The sequence below is a fragment of the Amphiura filiformis genome, chromosome 12 (genome assembly GCF_039555335.1).
Source record: "Amphiura filiformis chromosome 12, Afil_fr2py, whole genome shotgun sequence".
In the NCBI taxonomy this organism is placed as follows: domain Eukaryota; kingdom Metazoa; phylum Echinodermata; class Ophiuroidea; order Amphilepidida; family Amphiuridae; genus Amphiura; species Amphiura filiformis.
In genome coordinates, this window is record NC_092639.1 from 57,987,035 (window position 1) to 58,007,501 (window position 20,467).

A 20,467-nucleotide genomic window follows, 5' to 3' on the forward strand; every position below is an offset into this window, starting at 1 on the left:
AATAGTTCCGCTTGGTTGACTTTAATTAGCTATTTAATATCAAAGCATTTAACGAATATATGAAATATACGAGAGATGAACAAGATAAAATTACTTTAACACTTGTGAAATCAAAGCCCTCTTCAATAAAGCAATATTATTAAGCTATACTAGCGTTTGGTTATTAGTTTCCCATCTGTCAATTAACGTAAACAAGAAAAAACATTTTTTAACAAAAAAATTCTCAACACTATAACAATAACACATAGTTATCAATAATGTTGCAATCTACATGATATATGCATCCCAACGAGTACAAACATGCCCGGTATCGGTTTAAGCGTATTTGGGATATCTTTTAAAATTGGGGATAATTTTATGGTTTGGTGACTTAAAAGGATCGTATTCTCTATCCATATGGGATAGCTTATGCACGTGCGCAGAGCATTTATTAAGACATTTAAATACATGTCCGAAGAGTAACGTTGCGGTGCAGTTTTTTCATAATTGAGGAGGCAATCATCAAAGACATTGGTAAGTTATGTCAAGACATTGTAATATTTACATAAATCAATATCATTATGTTTATATATAAGACCATAATATCATTGGTTAGTTATGATATTAAGATTAAAAGGAATTCACACGAGAATCTGCAGCCATCACGAGTAGCTTGTCATTATTTTGTAGAACTCATTTTGTGGTACTCGGTCTGCAATACCTGGTGCGAGACGCCGCAGCTCCTATCAACACTTCATTAAAATACTATCTTTATCTTAGTATATTCTAAATTTATTCCTATGATTCATGTACTTTGATGTTTTCATCTTGTTTGTCGTTTCTTAATATGAATATCTATTGAGTATTGCAAGCGAAAGGACGGTTATAATAAAGAAAAACTTACACCTACACCCACATACACCATACACATTTAATTATTGATTTATCAGTGGACCGATTTCCTTAGTGATTGATTTAATCAGCTTAGTGTCAAGATGTATAAAAATTAATGTCTTAATATTTTAATCCGTGTTCAAAATCCAGGGAGTTATAAAGCACAATCACAAGAGATCATTGGTCTTTACAGAATGTCGTTGGCCATATTCGCTGGCGAAGTTATGTAATAATCGCATTAACTACCATAGCAATAGGGTAAAACAATTTTTGAATATACTGTACTTGACTATTACGTTTACCATGTTCACGGGGTACCTCTGCATTGAACCATATCATGTTGATCACTCGCACCTGTAAGATTAGAACAGTATTACATTCAAACTATGATTTCAGAAATGCACAGATGATGAGTGCAACCTGCTTGTAGTGCAGCGCGATATATTCAATAATGGTTTTACCCTGATGCTATGGTAGTTAATCTGATTATTACATCCCTTCGCCAGCGAATTGGTGCAAGACGCACCATAATAATCCATAGCCATTATCTTTAATAGCATCATTCAGCGACGCGTTGCTAAACAGGAACAATACCAGTGGCGTAGCCAGTGGAGGTGGGCAGGGGGCCGGTGCCCCCCGCTCGTCATGGCCGTCGGTTCATGTAAGCACAGATATTGGTGATGTAAGGCCGTCGGTAGATGGAAGGCGTTGATGAAAAAAATTGAGTTAACAATAGACTATTTTTTACCCAGGGTGACAGAAAAAAGGGTAGAATTGTATAAAAATGATGAAAAATTGTGAATTATACATACAAATTATGTGTTTTATGTTTGTACCGCCTACAATACCCTTATCAGGCTAAGTTTGGATTAGCCATCGCAGCCAGGATCAATTCCTTGACTTTTTATTTAGGGCCACGTGTCTCAAGTTGGGACTCTCTTTTGTGACATGCTATTTTCATAGGTGAAAACATCAGTAATGAGATAAATGGTTATAACTTTTATGCACCAATTACAGGTATGTAAAAGAATACTTTGTTGGAAAGCATAAATAACACATTATACAATGACCTAAACTTGAAATCAATATTCAGGGTGTGCAAGAAGATTTACAGGGTGTACCAATTAAATTTGAACGAACATGTTGTATAGTTTGAATTGCCTATTTCTTTTCAGGAGTATTTTCATAATCCGTAGAGTAAAGGCTTGAAAAGGCCCCCCAGAAAACATGTAGTTTGTATAGGGTACGATGCTTGCTGATATGCATAGAGTGATCAAAGTTGTCGTAATTATTATACCTAATTAATTATTCAAAAATTATAATTAATGCTAATTAGCTGATAAATACGTTCACAAATAATCATAACATCCCAGAAAGAGTACAAATTATCTCTTCGTTTGACCCTATCGGACTTATTTTCAATTCTGAAAATCGACCGTTTTACATAGAAGTCTATGGGAGTGACCCATAAAACAGCTCGTTAGTTTAATTGGTGAATTGAAATTACTCAAACTACATAATAATTTTATTGATTATATGATTGCTATCAACCATGGACTTAAGTTGTTTAATCAACATAAAAGGGAACACAAGTATGTCATCAAACTGTGCTGGACACTTTCCATATACAGTTTGTATGGCTCCGTGTCCAGACCTCCTCCAGAGCTTCATGTATAGACCTTGATTTGGTATCAAATTAAAGAGGAAGAACCATGATTGCCATTAAGATCAAAATAAATCAAAACAAACAAAACAGAATCCAATCTATTGGCTATATTTGTAAAATTTCGACAATTAGCAGGAGAATTAGAACATATAAGCTAACGGAACATACCAACGACACTACAAGTCCTCGAACTAGGACCGTTACGAACCTAGCGAGCTACAGAACTGAGGGGTGTGGCATGGGTAAAATACAAGTACAGATTACGGAAAAGGGGAAGACACTATCTACCCCAAATCTCGGCGGCAGGTAAAGACAGAGCCATCGAGTGAAAATGTGTATTTATTTTGAAAAGTTAATGTTTGTTTTAATTTTTGGGCATTTCCCCCCAAATTTGATATTTTTATGGTATATTTATTTTGGGAAATAGAAATGTCAAAGATTATGTCAGAGCTAATATCGCTCTTTTTCGCATACTTACGGTACCACTCGTTTTGGTTATTTACCAATAATGACAGCGTTTTCAAACCGTGAAATTAACGCTCATATATCTGGACTATATATAGACAACAGATTGGATCGGTACTTCGGGGAGTCTTTTAAAGATGCAAAAAGTTTAAAATCAATGAAATAACATCACAATTTCGCCTAAATTCAGGTAACGTGGCTCCGGGATGTGGCTGTGCATTGAAAGCCATATAGCTTAGCTGTAGTCTTCAGTGCTACATCAATATCCCAAATTAATAACTAAATGTTTATTTTGAATATCTTTTCTAATCACTAGGTTTTGCTTTCAATTTCTTATCAGCTCATCATAAACATCCAAAAGGCACTACACAGGACGATGAATATTTACGTGTATCCGATTCTGTTTTCTCTGTTACTCGTTCCTATCTTTGGTATACTGCAAGATGATTTACAACCAGGGGATGCCTTATCTTTGGCTCACGTTTTCCAGCATCTAGGAGCGGGAAATATGGCAACGGACAAGAGGAATCATCGAAATATAGGACGTACGTAAACTGTTGAAAATATTTTTTGTAAAAAACAGCAAACCTGGCAGCTTGGTTTCCAGCAATTATGCATGGCAATTGTCCGTTATTACAAAATCGTCCGTTTGGGTTGTTGTTTATTGTTTTATCTTTGTTTTTAAAGAATGGTATTACAAAAAATACAGAATTTATTCTTTCGGATTTACAGGACGTGACTGTGTTCACAGTTTTTCGCAGTTTTTTTGCTACGTGGCTATATTAAAGAAACATAAAGAACCCATAGCTTTAATATATATATTTTGCGATTTCTGTTGTTAAATTCCAAAATTGATCGATAGCTCTCATTTGTTTAATAATCCTTTCATAGTAAACGGAATTATGTAATTCAATGAGTAAATCAATCAAAGGCCATAGACCCAGCAAACACAAAAACGTTTTTAAAACGTTTTAAATAAGTTATATTTTGGGTTTTGGTTTAGGTAAAAACGTTTTAATAACATTAAAATGTCGGGTTATATAAAGGTCATGAAATCGTTTTAAAACGTTTTGTATGAAAACACACTACAACAATATTTTTTAAATGTTTTCGAAATGTCATTGTAAACTATTTTTGCAAATATTTTTGGCCAAATATTTTGTCAACACTTAAATAACATTATGTTAAAATATTTGCACCCAGCAAACACAGAAATGTTCTTAAAATGGTGTTTACAAAACGTTTTAATAACATTTAAATGTCGGGTTATATAAAGGTCGTTAAAACATTTAAAAAACGTTATTGTAGAATTTTTGGGCAAACATTTTTTGCAAAATATTTGTTCAACCCCAAAATAACATTCTGTTTAGAATGATTTGTACCAAGTTTTCAAAATGTTTTTGAAATGTTATTAAAACGTTTTTATACCCTTTATATAACCCGACATTTAAATGTTTTCTGTAAAACATTTGTGTTTGCTGTACAGTAAATTACCAACAAATGTTATTTAATGTTATGAAAACGTTTTATACCATTAATGTACCCTTTATATAACCCGACATTTAAACGTTTTCTGACAACCTTTTATAACCTTTTGCGAATTATGTCGAAAACGTTTTGTGTTTGCTGGGGAGTATCTCGATGAAAGTACTACAATATAGTGGCAGTTTCAAATCGCGCGCGTTTTTATACCTAATCGGGTGGGGCATATAAACACGCGTACGAATGCGATTTGTCCGTACGCTGGCGACGCAACCGCAAAAAATGCACTGCTACTGTGATATTCAACTTGATGTTACTCTCAACATGAGACGAGATAAAATAATAGAGGTTTACCCACAGACTACTACAGACCATGTATCAACAGTCAAAGTCCCCGTGCATTGTATGCTGTGAATTCTTGCATATTCATAAGGGCCGATTGTTCAATTGTGTCGTTCTTACAATCACCCCAGAGTTGCATACCTACGCGTATACGCGATAGAGCGTTGCGTGCCTTCGCGAAGCACTTTTGCCTGTCGCAATTCATGGAACAACCGGCCTCATTATCGGGTGATGCTGAGACTTTTGCTGGTTGTACGCGGTCTGTTATCTTTTTCGTCCATGGGTAAACCCCATAAATTAACCAAATAAAACTTATAACCTCTCGTGTATTAAAGGCTACACATTGATTGGTATTTCTGAGGGGATTTCAGCAGTTAAAAGATTACGGAAATAAAATATTTTAGATATTACAAGTTCTCCGTATGCGTCCCAACTCTACATTTTCATCCACCATTTAAACTATGTTAATCTACCACATGTCGCTCGGCAGGTTTGCGCAGCGGTCTTTTTATGCTTGGTGAGTGTAAAGTACTTTGAACATCAGTAAAAGACTTTAACTAGATTTAGTAAGAAAAACAAGAAGTGTGAAAGATGATGTCGCCTAATACGCTTCTTTGGATATCACAGCAGATGAGTGAAGTAAACTGACTAGACATGCTTGAGTTTTAATTTCAAGGTAATTCACGAGCATGAACATTGGCCAACACTACCGATTATTGAAGACGCTGATGATGTGCGCTTTAGACATGTTAGACATGTACATAAGGCCCTTTGACCTTTTGTATAAAATGGTAAAGGTTCAAAGAGACGCTCTGGTTACTTCGAGATAAAATGGTGCATTGACGCATGTGACTTACGTTGCTGATGTAAACCATGATAGATTTTGCGCAGATACGGAGCAAATATTTCTTCGAAAATATTTGGAATAACCCGGTTTCTGTTATTTTTCAAGAGGACCATGGTTCTGCTCAATGTGGAGACCAAGAAAAAGGTATCATCACGGGGTAGTGTATACAATTTATTTTAGGTTTAATAGGACTAGTACATGAATATTGTTTTGGTATCAGTTATAATTAATGTGCTATTTGAAATTATAGTATTTAATTTTGAATATGACGAGAATTTAAATGATTGAAGTACGTTAATAATTTGATGATATATTTCCTGATTTTTTTTCTTTACTTTCAAGCGTGTAAGACTCCAAGTGGTTTGAAATGTACCTCCTGCAACCTGAAAATTACCAACCCTAAGGACCGGAGGCGCTACTTGATTTGCCCAAAACGTAGAGGTATGATGGTACATTTCCGTTCTCTATATAACCAAGAGGTTTTGTTTACGTATTTTTAATAGGCTTCCAGTCTTACTATGCAATTTGAATAAATTACTCATTAAAATGACTAAGTAATTGACACCAGGGATCAAAACAGTCTGCCAGCCTGATTATGTACACAGTAAGATTATTTCTCCCAGGGTTATTAAACACTGTAAGTGATTGCCCCCATAAGTTGGTATTGGTATTCCATACCTATCAAGTACCCTCGGTGAACTTCAATATAAAAATAACATGAGCTGTGTTTCTTGAACCTGGGTTGTTGAAGTTCGGCGTAAAGCAGAGTTTGAGCCACATATTATGACCTGATTAGGCCAAAAAAATTGTTTGTTTGTCCTCCACAGCTTTGAAAGAGGGTGTGCGGGCGGACGGATTTTTTTTTGTAATTTTTTTTTTTTGGATTTGGCGTATTCCTGGACCTAGGTAGAGCTAAATGCTACAATCATTCATGGTGACTTAAAAAACAACATTTTGTTTCTTTTATATGCAGTTAAAGTTATAATTTGTGTTCACATCATAGTTTTTTAATGATTTCAAATCCAATGTATTTTGAAGTTACTAAAATGATAGACTAAGACATGAACACAAGTTATAACTTTGCATATTGAAGACACAAAATGTTTTTTTTTTTTTTTTTTACTTTCAACCATGAAAGATCTTAGTATTTAGCTCTAGCTAGGTCCAGAGATACTCCAAATCTGAAAAAAAAATTGAATTTTACTTATCTTTATAAGAAAAATATTGGTCAGGCCTTAATCTGAGGAGCGGGCAGTGGAGGAATAGAAGGAATAATTCTAGTCCTACAAGCTGGATGTGTTTGTAAACATTCGCACAAAGCAGATTTAAAAACGTACTTAAAACAAATATTTAATGATATCAAAGATTTAATGGAGCCTTATTTTATAGCTTCTAGTAAACAGCCCTAAGTGACTTCTGAATGAGAGAGCGTCATATGACACCATGTTGTAGGTCATACTAGTTAGGCACTCGTTAGGGTAGTAATTAGGGGCAGAATGTTAGAGGTAGAGCAACTAATAAAAGAATAGGATTACTAATCGGGTGCCTCCTTCAGCGACGTTGTTACATCAATCAATCAACTTTATTTCAATATCATAACATCAAAATATACAACCCTAACTACAAGCAATGATATTGTGGAGATGTTCGCTCTTAATGTCAATAATTGATTAACATGAATGTTTATTATCAATACAATGAAAAATGTCCGAAATTGGCCAAACAATTGCATAACAATTGACAACATTACACGAACTTGAACATGTACAACGCTGCCAAAAAATTGCGAATAGTTTTCAAAATTACGTTAAATTGCCTAAACTTGCCAGATCGAATTTAGGCAACTTTAAGGGGTGGTGTAGGAACCTTTGGACAGTATTTATTGTGGGACATTAGAGCACATCAGACATATCGAATTGCAATCTGAATACGAAGAATGTCCTTCTGATATCAAATAATTTCGATTTTTTTAAAATTCGCAATGTAATACACATTTTATGGCAAATGATTAAAAATTGATATTTTTGATATTTAACAGTACTCGAAGTAAACTTTGTAAATCTGATAATATGTACATAAGGTGTATGTAGGTGGGATGAAAAGCCGACGATCAATTGAAAATTTTGACCGTTCGTATTGAAGATATGGATTTTTTTTCAAAAAACCAAAAAAAAAATATTAGGTCTTTTTGGGAAAAAATCCATATCTTCAATATGAAAGGTCAAAATTTTCAATTGATCGTCGGCTTTTCCTCCCAGTTACATGTATACACTTTAAGTATATATCATTAGATTTATAAAATTTACTTCGAGGACTGTTATATATCAAAATATGAAAAATATCAAATTTTAATAATTTGCCATAAAATTTGTATTATATCGTGAATTTCAATTTTTTTTTTTGATATCAGAAAGACATTCTTCGTATTCAGAATGCAATTCGATATGTCTGATGTGCTCTCATGTCCCACAAAAATACTGTCGAAACGCTCAAAACGCTCATTCCAGATCCCTTAATAAGTTAAGTTCATTCAACTTTGTATGATTTTATGCAGTTTGGATCCTTTTAGCATTGAATACAATATAAAAAAATGTATTGTTTCTTTGTTTCTTGTTTCTTTATAGGTGGGAAGTAGAAGATAATATCACATCTCAACGTTAATAAGAGACATCACTGGATATGTCTTATGAAAACATCATATCACTAAAATGCTTAATATGCTAGTATGGATCTATATTGGGATTCTCTTTATCTTATACATCATCTGTTTAATAGCGTACTTTACCAAACATGTGGATGGAACAAAAGGTAACGCCAAATATTTTTAACAATTTGAGAACCAGACAAAATAGTTCCTATGGAACTTATTTTATGTTAGATGAGTTTGTTACCTGCAGAGCAATGAAATCAGAGGTAAAATTACCGTTCAAAACTTCAACAGATTGTCAACATGTATGTTGGCTAGTACATTCCGATCATGACACGAATAATATGACAGTCAACAATGGCTTTCGCATTTTATATTACCGAACGCAACATTGGCAACAATCTACGGAGTGTGGGCGGGTTTAGCCACACCCAGTAAGCGGCAATATCATCAAAATTAGTCAACATGGTTAAATGCTTGACACAACTCAAAACAGAATGCGTACATCGATCATTTGTATGATGGAATTTATATTACGAACATATTTTACTCCGTCTTCAGTTTGTTCAAGAGCACGTAGCAGCCAGCATCACGTGACAACAAGGCTACTTCATCGTGTAAAGTCGGTAATCTTAAATTATATCATCCGTGACGTCATACAGTCAATCACGGAGTAACACGTTATTGTGTTTGTTCGGTAAGCATGGTAGGTTTATGGCACGGGTGATATAATACGAAATTGCCTCTCCTGTTCGCTGTAGTAGAGGACGTCCATTAAGCTGGTCAGAGAGTTTTGTGATGCAGAATTAGCATTTTTGAGGCATGGCGGACACAAAAGGATGGCGTTTTGTATTTTATCTACTTAAAATACCGCCCTCTCTCTGTGTACGCTATACATCAGAAAAAATTATAATAAAACGTTAAATGACAAATCATATAAAACAAAAATTCATTAACAATTCTTAGTACTATTAGAAATTTAAAAATCCACCAGATTCAAAAGAATGTAGGCATATTCATTCGAAAGTGAATGATGCTTCTTTTTCACTCTTGTTGTTGCCTCATAAGATCGATTTCACTTGGATTTTTACTACTGCTATTTCACCTATTTGCATTGTCTGTTCCCTTAACAAGTTTGTAAGCAAAGTGCATTTTCTCTTGCCAGTAACACCGATAAGATTAAATATGTTTACTTAAAAGGGCATTTCGTGATCCACAGCCTCATCCCCCACTTTCCTTTTAAACAGTTGAGATTTTTATACCACTGGAAACCTCTGACTACATAATTTACCAAATATTTCTTGCCGATTAATTCGTTTAGCAAAATTATCGTCAAATTTGAATTTCGTTCTGATATACCGCTATAGAGCAGTGTAATACACATAATCATGCATAACTCGCAAACGCAAAATCAGAATCAACTGAAATTTTGGGTATAAGCTTTTGTCGTGGATATCTACTGAAAAATGTCATAAAAAGAGGATGCTGGGATGACGAAATCCTTTTAATTGCCATGATTGAATGGAACTCACGACCTACTCACTATTACTATTGTTGCACACTTTAATATGCTCAAACAGTTTTTCAAAAGCATGTTGTATGCGTTTGTGAAGATGAGATGGCATGGGCATTTACTTTATTGAACTGTGTAAAACATACTTTCCAATAATTACTTGCTTTAAGTAAATGTTTTATAAAATTCATACATAGACTCTTGTAATACCAATTAGAAGTAAAAGAACAAGTGGAGGAAAAATCTTTACAATATATGAGTTATGCCGAACAAATATTGATTGTTTTTAATTCTTATGTTGGAATGAATATTCATTCGACGAAATATGAACTGTGTTTCACAATTGTATCACAAACATTAAATATATATACATGTATGTATATTAAGAGTTTTATTATTTATATAATGTAAATTTTAAGCATATATAAGTATTTCTTTCACTGCATTGTATATCTCATGTGTTTAAAAATTTCTCACAATAATATTAAGTTAGCTTAACATATGTTTCAAATCTTGTGCTTATGTTTAAAATATCTTTAGCAATCTTAAACGTGCCAAGAATGTTTGCATTCTCAACCTGATCAAGTTGAACCACATAATGTGCTTATAATCAGAGACTGAATTAAAATACTAGTTTGCGTCAGTTTTGCGTCCTTTTCTCCAATGAAGGCTCCAGATGAATCAACCTTACCTTTACGCGCTACATGGTTGGCATGGAGTTGATTGTCAGACGCAAACTAGCTTTTTATTTAGTTCAGTCTCCGATTATAGCTATGATGTAATGTACAACAGGGTGTTCAAATCTGGTGCCTTGCTGAACAATGGTTTGGGTGCCTCAGTGTTTGTGTGACCCCTATTATAAGCTTACAGACGGACATGGCTCATTTAAGTGCATGAATGCGTGAAACATCACAATTTGCTGTAGAAATAGTGATGTAACAGGATTAATTACTGCACTATTTTTGAATAGCTTGCCCCCACTATCAGCAGGCTGCACTCATCACTTTTGTATGTGTACAATCACAGAATGAATAAGATACCGCCCATTACATGCAGGTGCGAGTGGTCAGTGAAATTTCTATAGAATAATGATCCAGGTATTTATCACTGTTCTTTTATAATCTATGTGCAAATTCAGAAGAACGGCGCACGTCTAGTGCAGGGCATTACATACACAAATAGTGTATATCCACCACCGTGCTAATTAATAATGTTGCGTCGCATCACTACTTCTACGGCGAATTGTGAAAAAATATATTATGTATCCCTCCGTTTGGTCAAGCCTCCGCTTGTTTGACACGGTAAACGCTAGAACCCCAACCATTGCCTTAAGGTGGTACTACACCCCTGGTTTGTGACTATTTTTGCATTTTTCTCAAAAAAGAAATACACTGGTAATAAAAGTTATTTATGATAAGAAAACTGCTAGAATGTACCTCATTTCTTAACATATATAATGAACCACTTGTCTTGAATCACTGACATGTCAATGAAATAATTGGATTCCTTGCCCCTATAATATACATAACTTTTGTTACCAGTGTGTAGTTGTTTTTTTGAGAAAAATGCAAAATTAGCCACAAAATTTATCAGGGGGTGTAGTACCACCTTAAACCTAACATCACCCTAACCCTAACCTTTGTCCTAACCCTAACCCTAACCCTACCCCGAACCCTAAATCCTAACCCTAAACCTAAATCCTAACCCTAACCCTAACTCTAATCCTATTAGTATTTCGTGCTCTCTTACATAAAGGTCTTATCTTGTTGTCGGACAAGCGGAGGAATGCGCTACGCCCTGAATATGATTGACGATTAAGGGCTGGGGTATGAACGTTTGGAGAGTATTTATTTTGGGACATTAGAGCACATCAGACATATCGAATTGCATTCTGAATACGAAGAATGTTATTCTGATATCAAATAATTTTGATTTTTTGAAATTCGCAATGTAATACACATTTTATGGCAAATCATTAAAAATTGACATTTTTGATATTTAACAGTACTTGAAGTAAACTTTATAAATCTGATGAGTGTATGTAGGTGGGATGAAAAGCCGACGATCAATTGAAAATTGTGACCTTTCGTAGTGAAGATATGGATTTTTTCCCCAAAACACTAAAAAAAATTAGGTCTTTTGGGAAAAAAATCCATATCTTCAATATGAAAGGTCAAAATTTTCAATTGACCGTCGGCTTTTCCTCCTGCTACATACACTTTAAAATATATCATTAGATTTATATAATTTACTTCGAGGACTGTTATATATCAAAAATTGAAAAATATCAAATTTTTATAATTTGTCATAAAATTTGTATTATATTATGATTTTCAAAAAATGAAAATTATTTGATATCAGAAAGACATGCTTCGTAATCAGAATGCAATTCGATAGGTCTGAGGTGCTCTCATGTCCCACAAAAAATACTGTCGAAACGCAATAAACGCTCATTTTAGATCCCTTAAGACTGTGGGCTGGATTTGCTGGATAGCCATTTTGTCGATAACGGAATCAATTATGAAAAGCTTTGTTATTTAATGTGACAAATTGCCAAAGATTTGAATATGGTCGCTGGGCGGGACAAAATAGGTCAAGTGCAAAACTTCGTTTGTAACAAGTGGGCCCCAATATCAAAACCTCATAAAGATGTGTAATTTTGGTAAATGCCAATTTACACACATACGTTTGTAAACTGTATAAGTGTATATGAATAACATAATAACCAACGCAATTTTCTATGTAAATCCTCTTAATTTTGAACTGTTTAGGGCATCACGCAAAAGGACAAAATCGTTACAAATGAAGTTTTGTCATTAGGGCCCACTTTTACATATTATGAGGTTTGTATTTGAACGTTTAAATTGCATGATGTTTTCCCGCCTAGGGACGATATAATTGAGCGTCCTTTGAATTGACATTGATTTGTGTTACTATTTAGATACACATCTGCTACTTTATTTAATTGTGTTGAGTTATAGCAGAGATAGTAATATTCAATAAGTAAAACCGATAACACGTAAGCAAAACACTGTGACCAAATTAATGAACAACCTATCTGGGTGATCAGCGTGTTTTTTGTAGATAATAAGAGATTTCATGAAGGCATAAGTGACATGATAGTAAACTCGATCTGTACCGAACTGTACCCAGCTTTAAAAAATATTTTTATCCGGATACAAATAATTTCATATGGTAACTTACAATTAGGGTGGTACGTTGTATATTATATCATTATACACTGCTCAAAAAAGTAAAGTTACATTTGGAAAAGTCGCGAGCCGATGATTTAAAAACCAAAATGATATTGAGCAAATCAAGAAACTTGCTGAATGCAGCATTCTATACTGCGAATTTGACACCTCATTTGTTGATATGCAATCTCGTTAAGAAAACTTACAAGCAGTAAAATGGTAAACACAGTAAAGGGTCGGATTGGTCTTTTGGTTTTTATATCATGGCGACAAGTGTAACGATACCTTTTTGAGCAGTGTTTATACTTCAAAATATAAAGATGCTAATGAAATAATGAGTTAACTAAATCTGTCCCGATGTCTCTTATTTCAACTTTAAACTGCAGTCCTTGGTAAGAAATTAAAATTTTCCTTTTTGTCATAGGTCATTTAGAGACAACAATTGAGTGGCCCAGTATAAAAACGGCCCATGGCACATTTTTGAAAAATATAGGGCGCTGTTGAAAAATGTCAAAGGTCACCAAAGGTCATCCATACAAACATAACACATCATGAATGTAACTCGGGAATGTTGTCAATTTAATCTTTTAAGCATAAAATTTCTTATGTATTTTATTGAACATTCGTACATTTACAGTGCCGATTTCTCCCAATGACGAAAAATGTGCCATGGGCCGTTTTTATACTGGGCCACTCAATTAAGACTCCGTATCTTCTAATCAAAGGCACCAATTTAAAATATTTAAAAAGTCTTTCGTTATCTAAAAGAATATAATGAAAGACAGAGATAGAAAGACTAAATCGCGTCTGACGTCATATGTCAATCAAACTCGTGCACGGTTTGTTTACAAATGTCTTGATGATATTAGTTGCTGTCTATATTAATTCTAGCGGATTCTTTGCCATGGGTTTAAAACATCTGCACGATTACCAAATTATCATGTTCCATAAAGCAAACGATAAAGCATAATACAATAAGATTAGGTTCAAATATAAATCACTGTCTTACAAAAATATTTTTGCTGAAAATCTGCTTGCTTAATGGTTCATCGCGTCGACAGTGCCTTAAAAATCCAAGGAGAACGCCTTGTGAAAAACCAAAATAACAGGTCATACAATTTATCATCCTAATCTTTCGCATAATTTTAACCAGTCAATAGCACACTAGCCTCAAGCCCTATTGTGCTATTGACTGCTTTAAGCAGGTGAAAGATTAGGATTATTATGACCTGGGATTTTTGGTTTTTCACGGGTCTTCTGTTTCGATATGGTCAGGCACGGTCCACCTAATGTTGATTATTATCGATCTTCGTCATCCAACTGGTCGAAATGGATTATTCCGGTTGAAATCCACATACCCCTATGGAAGATATGGGGCTCCCTGAATGGGTGACTCGATCCCTATATGTTAGATTAATGTCATGTCTTCCACATGCATGACAGGGGTGTATGTAAAGATTTAAAAATGTAATTGTAATTATCTGGATATATTGTTTTACGTGCCACCTTGTCTAATATTTTTATGGACACTTTCTTATATAAATGCACATTGTAAAGAATAAATGATATCAAAACATTAATTCGCCACCAAGTTTGTATTCAGTGTCGTTGTGAACTTAGTTCTGCTAGGAGGGTTACGTCATCAAAACAAAATAAGACCGCCGATAAATAGCCGCATTCGGCAATCTTTTAACATGATCTGATCAATTAAACAAATATCAATAAAACATCCAAAATTTGTAACCTCATATGGAAGTCTGCAGTATGGGGTTCTCAGTATCACAAAGCTTAATATTCAATATGCAGTTGCATTTCAATGATAAATGAATTTACAAAGAAAAAAAGATCAGATTATTTATGAACCACCACTTCACCCCACTACCCATGATAATCCACCCTTCCCCTCGGTAAAGTGATAGGTCAATTTATTTCGCTGATGGACTATTTAAGTGCAGTTGTGAATGCCTGTAAACCTATTGGTATACCTATTGGTATTTCTTGAGCGATCAGACAAGGGCTGATTTCAACAGCTAATAACTTAGTCGGTCCTGCGGAGAAACAATGACGTTTTAAGGCAAATTCTATGAATGGCCAAGTGTCCAAAAACGTGTAAGACAAACGTGTAAGGTTACACGTATAAGATTGCATCTTACCAGTGAAAGGTTGCATCTTATACGCGTAAGATTAAATCTTATACGTGTAAGATTGCATCTTATACGTGTAAGAACATGAAGAATGAAGCGGGATTCTTAAATTGACGAACCACAGAGTAAGAAATCACAAACAACCAATCATCTCACGCGTAACAAACTTGAGATTTCTAACACCCACGCCTTTTTATACGAGTGAGATTTGGACTTTAGTGATGGACGATACGCGATATTATTGGCGGGGTACCGAAGATACGTAATTTGTATGAGTGCTACAATGTCCTGTATTGTATGGCGAAGCTCTGTCAGGAATCGCTCCGATTTTTGGTCTATCATGGTCACAGCCCGATTGATCTCACTGCCCAGCAAACACAAAAACGTTTTAAAAACGTTTTAAATAAGTTATATTTTGGCTTTTGGTTTAGGTAAAAACGTTTTAATAACATTTAAATGTCGGGTTATATAAAGGTCATGATAACGTTTTAAAACGTTTTGTATGAAAACACACTACAACAATATTTTTAAATGTTTAAAAAAATGTTATTGTAAACTATTTTTGCAAACATTTTTGTCAAATATTGTGTCTATACTTAAATAACATTATGTTAAAATATTTGAACCCAGCAAACAAATATTCTTAAAATGTTTTTTTCAAAACCTTTTAATAACATTTAAATGTCGGGTTATATAAAGGTCATGAAAACATTTTTTAAACGTTATTGAAAATCTTTTGGGCAAACATTTTTCGCAAAATATTTTTTCAACCCCAAAATAACATTCTGCTTAGAATGTTTTGTATCAAGTTTTCAAGAATGTTTTTGGAATGTTATTAAAATGTTTTTATACCCTTTATATAACCCGACATTTAAACGTTTTCTGTAAAACATTTTTGTTTGATGAGCAGTAGATTATCAAAAATGTTTTTAAGGTTATGAAAACGTTTTATACTCTTAATATACCCTTTATATAACCCGACATTTAAACGTTTTCTGACAACCTTTTATAACCTTTTGCGAATGATGTCGAAAACGTTTTGTGTTTGCTGGGTGGCTGCTTTTCTCAGTTATCTGGAGTCAATCTATACTCAATATCAATTAATTTCAAGAGGTGAAAGTAAAATGATCACGTTTGCGAAAACTACTGTGGTACATATCGATATCGAGGTTGAGATTATTAGGTGCTTGTCGTATGTACCAGTCAAATTTGAATAACGTCCATCCCTAATGACACAATTCTTACGCGTATAAGAAATGGTATGGCAAGATTTCATTGGTCGAAGATGAATACGCGTAAGATGATTGGTTGTTTGGGGTTTAGATATGGGTTCTTTATATTTGATTCGTTAATTTAAGTACCCCGCTAGATTCTAAGACGTATAAGATGGGGTCTTACACATAATGCAATCTTACATGTGTCAGATGCCATCTTACACGTGTAAGGTTACACGTATAATCTTACACGTTTTTGGTCCACTTGGCCATTCATAAAATGTCGATTTTGCATTATGTACTACATGTCATCTACAGTAAGCCAAAATATTAAGGTACCAGTTGTGTTCACCCCTGTATATCCTAAATAAAGACAAATATGTCAAAATTAAAACAAGCAGCCAATACATGTACTCTTTAGCTCTAATTTAAGACCTTACTTGTTGAAATTGGTTGAGAATTAAAGAAACAGTGATCTAATACCTAATGAAGAAACGAAATCAAATCTGCACTTTTGTGTTCTAATCAATAAAAGCACGACGCTAGTTTTAACGTGCTAATCAATGGAAGCGCAGCGCTAGTTCTCTTGTTCACGAACGCTTTGTGTACAAATCAATAGGGCATATAATGCAGCAAACTGCAACTTTTAAATTGGTATCTTCCTTGGGTTTCGGGATCGCCGTGTCTTTATTTCTTGAACAATTTCAACGAATGAGGTCTTAAATTCGAGATGCAGCTATTGGCTGCTGGTTCCAATTATGACATATCTGTCTTTGTTAAGGATATACAGGAGGTGAACATAACTGGTACCTTAATTTTTTGGCTTACTGTATATTGTCAATAGGCTGTATGGTATTCATTGCGTTGACATCAAGCGTGTATTTCAGTGCTTACAATGGCGGAAAGAAGGACATCCGTTTGAATGCAGAGACGTAGTCCACAAAATGTCCAGATGGCTTGATAATGGTCGCAAATGGTTTAATTGGTTTTGCATGGTATCAAGACAATGGTGGTGGGGAATGATTCATGGATGTGTCGAATGCATGAAATTACCAGCTATAGAAGACAAAGGTCCTTCAAGGGTGGGGATTCGGGAGAAAAGGGGCAAGTGGCTACCCTATCAGGCACCTGGATGACGTTGAATCATACACAAACATTGTCTTATGTGTTCATTATGTGGAGTAACCACGTGATTTTATTTCAAATACTGATGAATCTCTTAACCCTTGCAAGATATCGGCCATCCTTGACTGTTGTTTTCATCCAAGCATCACTTCCGTGCAACCTTCTTCCGTAACCGTTTTCCAGATATCTTGCAGAAACCAAATGAATCCATTGGCATTTTAAGCACTATGCACAAGATGCCCCTTCCTTCCCATTGAGTAACCCGATATGCTTCATGCAAAGAGCATTGTCATCCAGTACGTAATGTGAAGTCGACATATTGGTTATCACTGGCATCGACAGCTTTGAGAAACTGTTCGCTATGATAAATATACCGGTCGGTGAGTTGTTATGAAATATTTGATTAACATGATTGAGTTCCATGATTGAGTCACCTCCTCTTCCCCTAATCCCTTTCCACCTCCAACTCCCACTCAGTGAGTCTCAGTCACTTAATTAGGCACTAGAAACGATCGATTTCGGTGTTGGAATGTGTAAAATTTTGATATATAATACATCTTTTCATTTAAAAGTTAGTTTTCTCGATGAAATGAAAAGCAATAATTTTCATCTCTTCAATAAATGTCAAATAAAACAAAACAAAACTACATTATAATGCTTGATATTGTATTGTTTTAAATTCAAATCCTGGTGTTGAACTTAGGTGTGAAATTTAGCCTGCTCGTGTAACATTTTCGAGCATTACAGGCTTCAACTTGCCCAATGAGCTTTTTTGAATCAACCATTTAACTTTTCAAAGTAAAAGTTTGCTAATGAAGAATTTTCCCAACTCTCTAACGCACATTATCGGGGGCTAAATGTCATAGTTTAGACAGAATATCCATTTTGATTTCACCATTTTTCACCGAGAAATCTGAGGCGAGCAACATTGTGAATCGATATCCTTGAGATTTGCGTAAGAAGATTGTGGAAAAGATACAGTACCGTATTTCCAGAACTTCCACCGTGGATTGCCATGGACCTCAAGTCCCGGCCTCAAGCGTGCGTATTATGGACCAACCTAGGTAAAGAAAGATCAAATCGAGAATTCTGACAAAACAGTAAGCCAAATAATTAAGGTACCAGTTGTATTCACCCATGTATATCCCAAATAAAGACAAATATGTCAAAATTAAAACAAACAGTCAATACCTGTACTCTTTAGCTCGGATGTAAGACCTTATTTGTTGAGAATTAAAGAAACGGTGATCTAAAATCCAATGAAGAAACGAAATCGAAAGTTGCACTTTTGTGTTCTAATCAGTGAAAGCACGACGCTAGTTTTAACGTGCTAATCAATAGAAGCGCGGCGCTAGTTCTCTTGTTCACGAACGTTTTGTGTACAAATCAATAGGGCATGCAATGAAGGAAACTGCAACTTTTACATTGGTATCTTCCTTGGGTTTTGGGATCGCCATGTCTTTATTTCTTGAACAATTTCAACGAATGAGGTCTTAAATTCGAGCTATTGGCTGCAGGTTCCAATTCTGACATATCTGTCTTTGTTTAGGATATACAGGAGGTGAACATAACTGGTACCTTAATATTTTGGCTTACTGTATATAGATCCGTACGATGTGCCTTATAGAGTTTGGGAAAGTCTTTCTTTAGCAAATTTTATTAGTTTGAAACGCTAAAAAGTTACCCCAAAAAGCTTATGGGCGATGTTCAGGCATATAAAAGTCAAACATCTAATTTTAAAAGGCACATGCCTAATTTTAACACCAGGATTTTCTTAAAAAGATATTCAAGCACTATGTTTTTATGTGACATCACTGAAAAAAATAAAATTGTTGTTTTTTATTTGACCAAGAAAATTATTTTCAAAGCAAAAAGGTGTTTCTTACAATTAAGTTGATTTCAGCATGTATCGATCGACATTCAGCGCGACTATACATAACAACAGAGGATGGCATTTAGCGTTCTGAATGTACAGACAAAGTTATCGGTAATAACGTCAGTCAAGAGCTTAGGCAAGATAATAAGAAACTACGCGACCAAAACCAATCCTAAAACTCATTACTTGAAAGGACCGATTGTATCAGAGCAGAAATAAGAGTTTTACTATATACGAGTTGCTTTATTTAGGAATTGATCTTTCGTATGTCCAGACTTTTTATTTAGTGATACTTGTAGCTATACATGTATACTCTCTCCAGAGAGACATTCATCTAACTGTGACACCCAAATATTTCACTGGAGCAATTGATTTGATTGGTTGTTGAATACAATCACGTCACTGTAAAATTATGAGGGTTTCAGATTTATTTTTGACCCGATTAGGGTAGTTTCTGTTTTAAAAGGGTATTTCGTGATCCACAGCCTCATCCCCCCACTTTTCTCAAAAAAGTTGAGATATTCATCCCATTGGAAACCTCTGGCTACATAATGTTTATGTACCAAAAACTTCTTGCAGATTAATTCGTTTAGCAAAAATATCGTCAAATTTGATTTCGTTCTAGTAAACCAGAACGAAATTACAACAGTGGCCTATGGAGCAGTGTAATACACATAATCATGCATAACTCTCAAACGCAAAATCGGAACAACTGAAATTGGTGAGAAAACCGGGTTTTAGAGAACAACTTTATACGTCTTTTATACGTTTTTTATATGTTTCTTTGTGTAACTTTAATATAACAGCTATTTCGGACGGATTTCCCCATCAAATAACTATGCTCTTTCATTCGCACAAATCATGAGCTTACAATTGACACAATTGACATGGATTATGTTGACAGGCATGTCGTCAAGGTAACAAAGAAATAACAGTTGCCCAGAACACTGCCCTGGGGTATCCACATGATATGAGAATTTGCTCTGACTAAGTACTATTAAATGAATTGTCTGACACAACGACATATATTGATCGAAACCGATCAATGGATTGAGCTCCCATTACCTGAAGTTTGTTAG

The 20,467-nt window shown here is 34.7% G+C and overlaps 1 long non-coding RNA gene across 1 annotated transcript; it reads left to right on the plus strand.

The window, feature by feature from the left end:
• The first annotated feature begins 380 nt into the window (after positions 1 to 380).
• Positions 381 to 8,927, plus strand: LOC140166480 (uncharacterized). Its single transcript, XR_011860871.1, has 4 exons — positions 381 to 513; positions 3,345 to 3,549; positions 6,018 to 6,116; positions 8,300 to 8,927. It is a non-coding gene; the product is annotated as an uncharacterized lncRNA (long non-coding RNA).
• Positions 8,928 to 20,467: the final 11,540 nt, after the last annotated feature.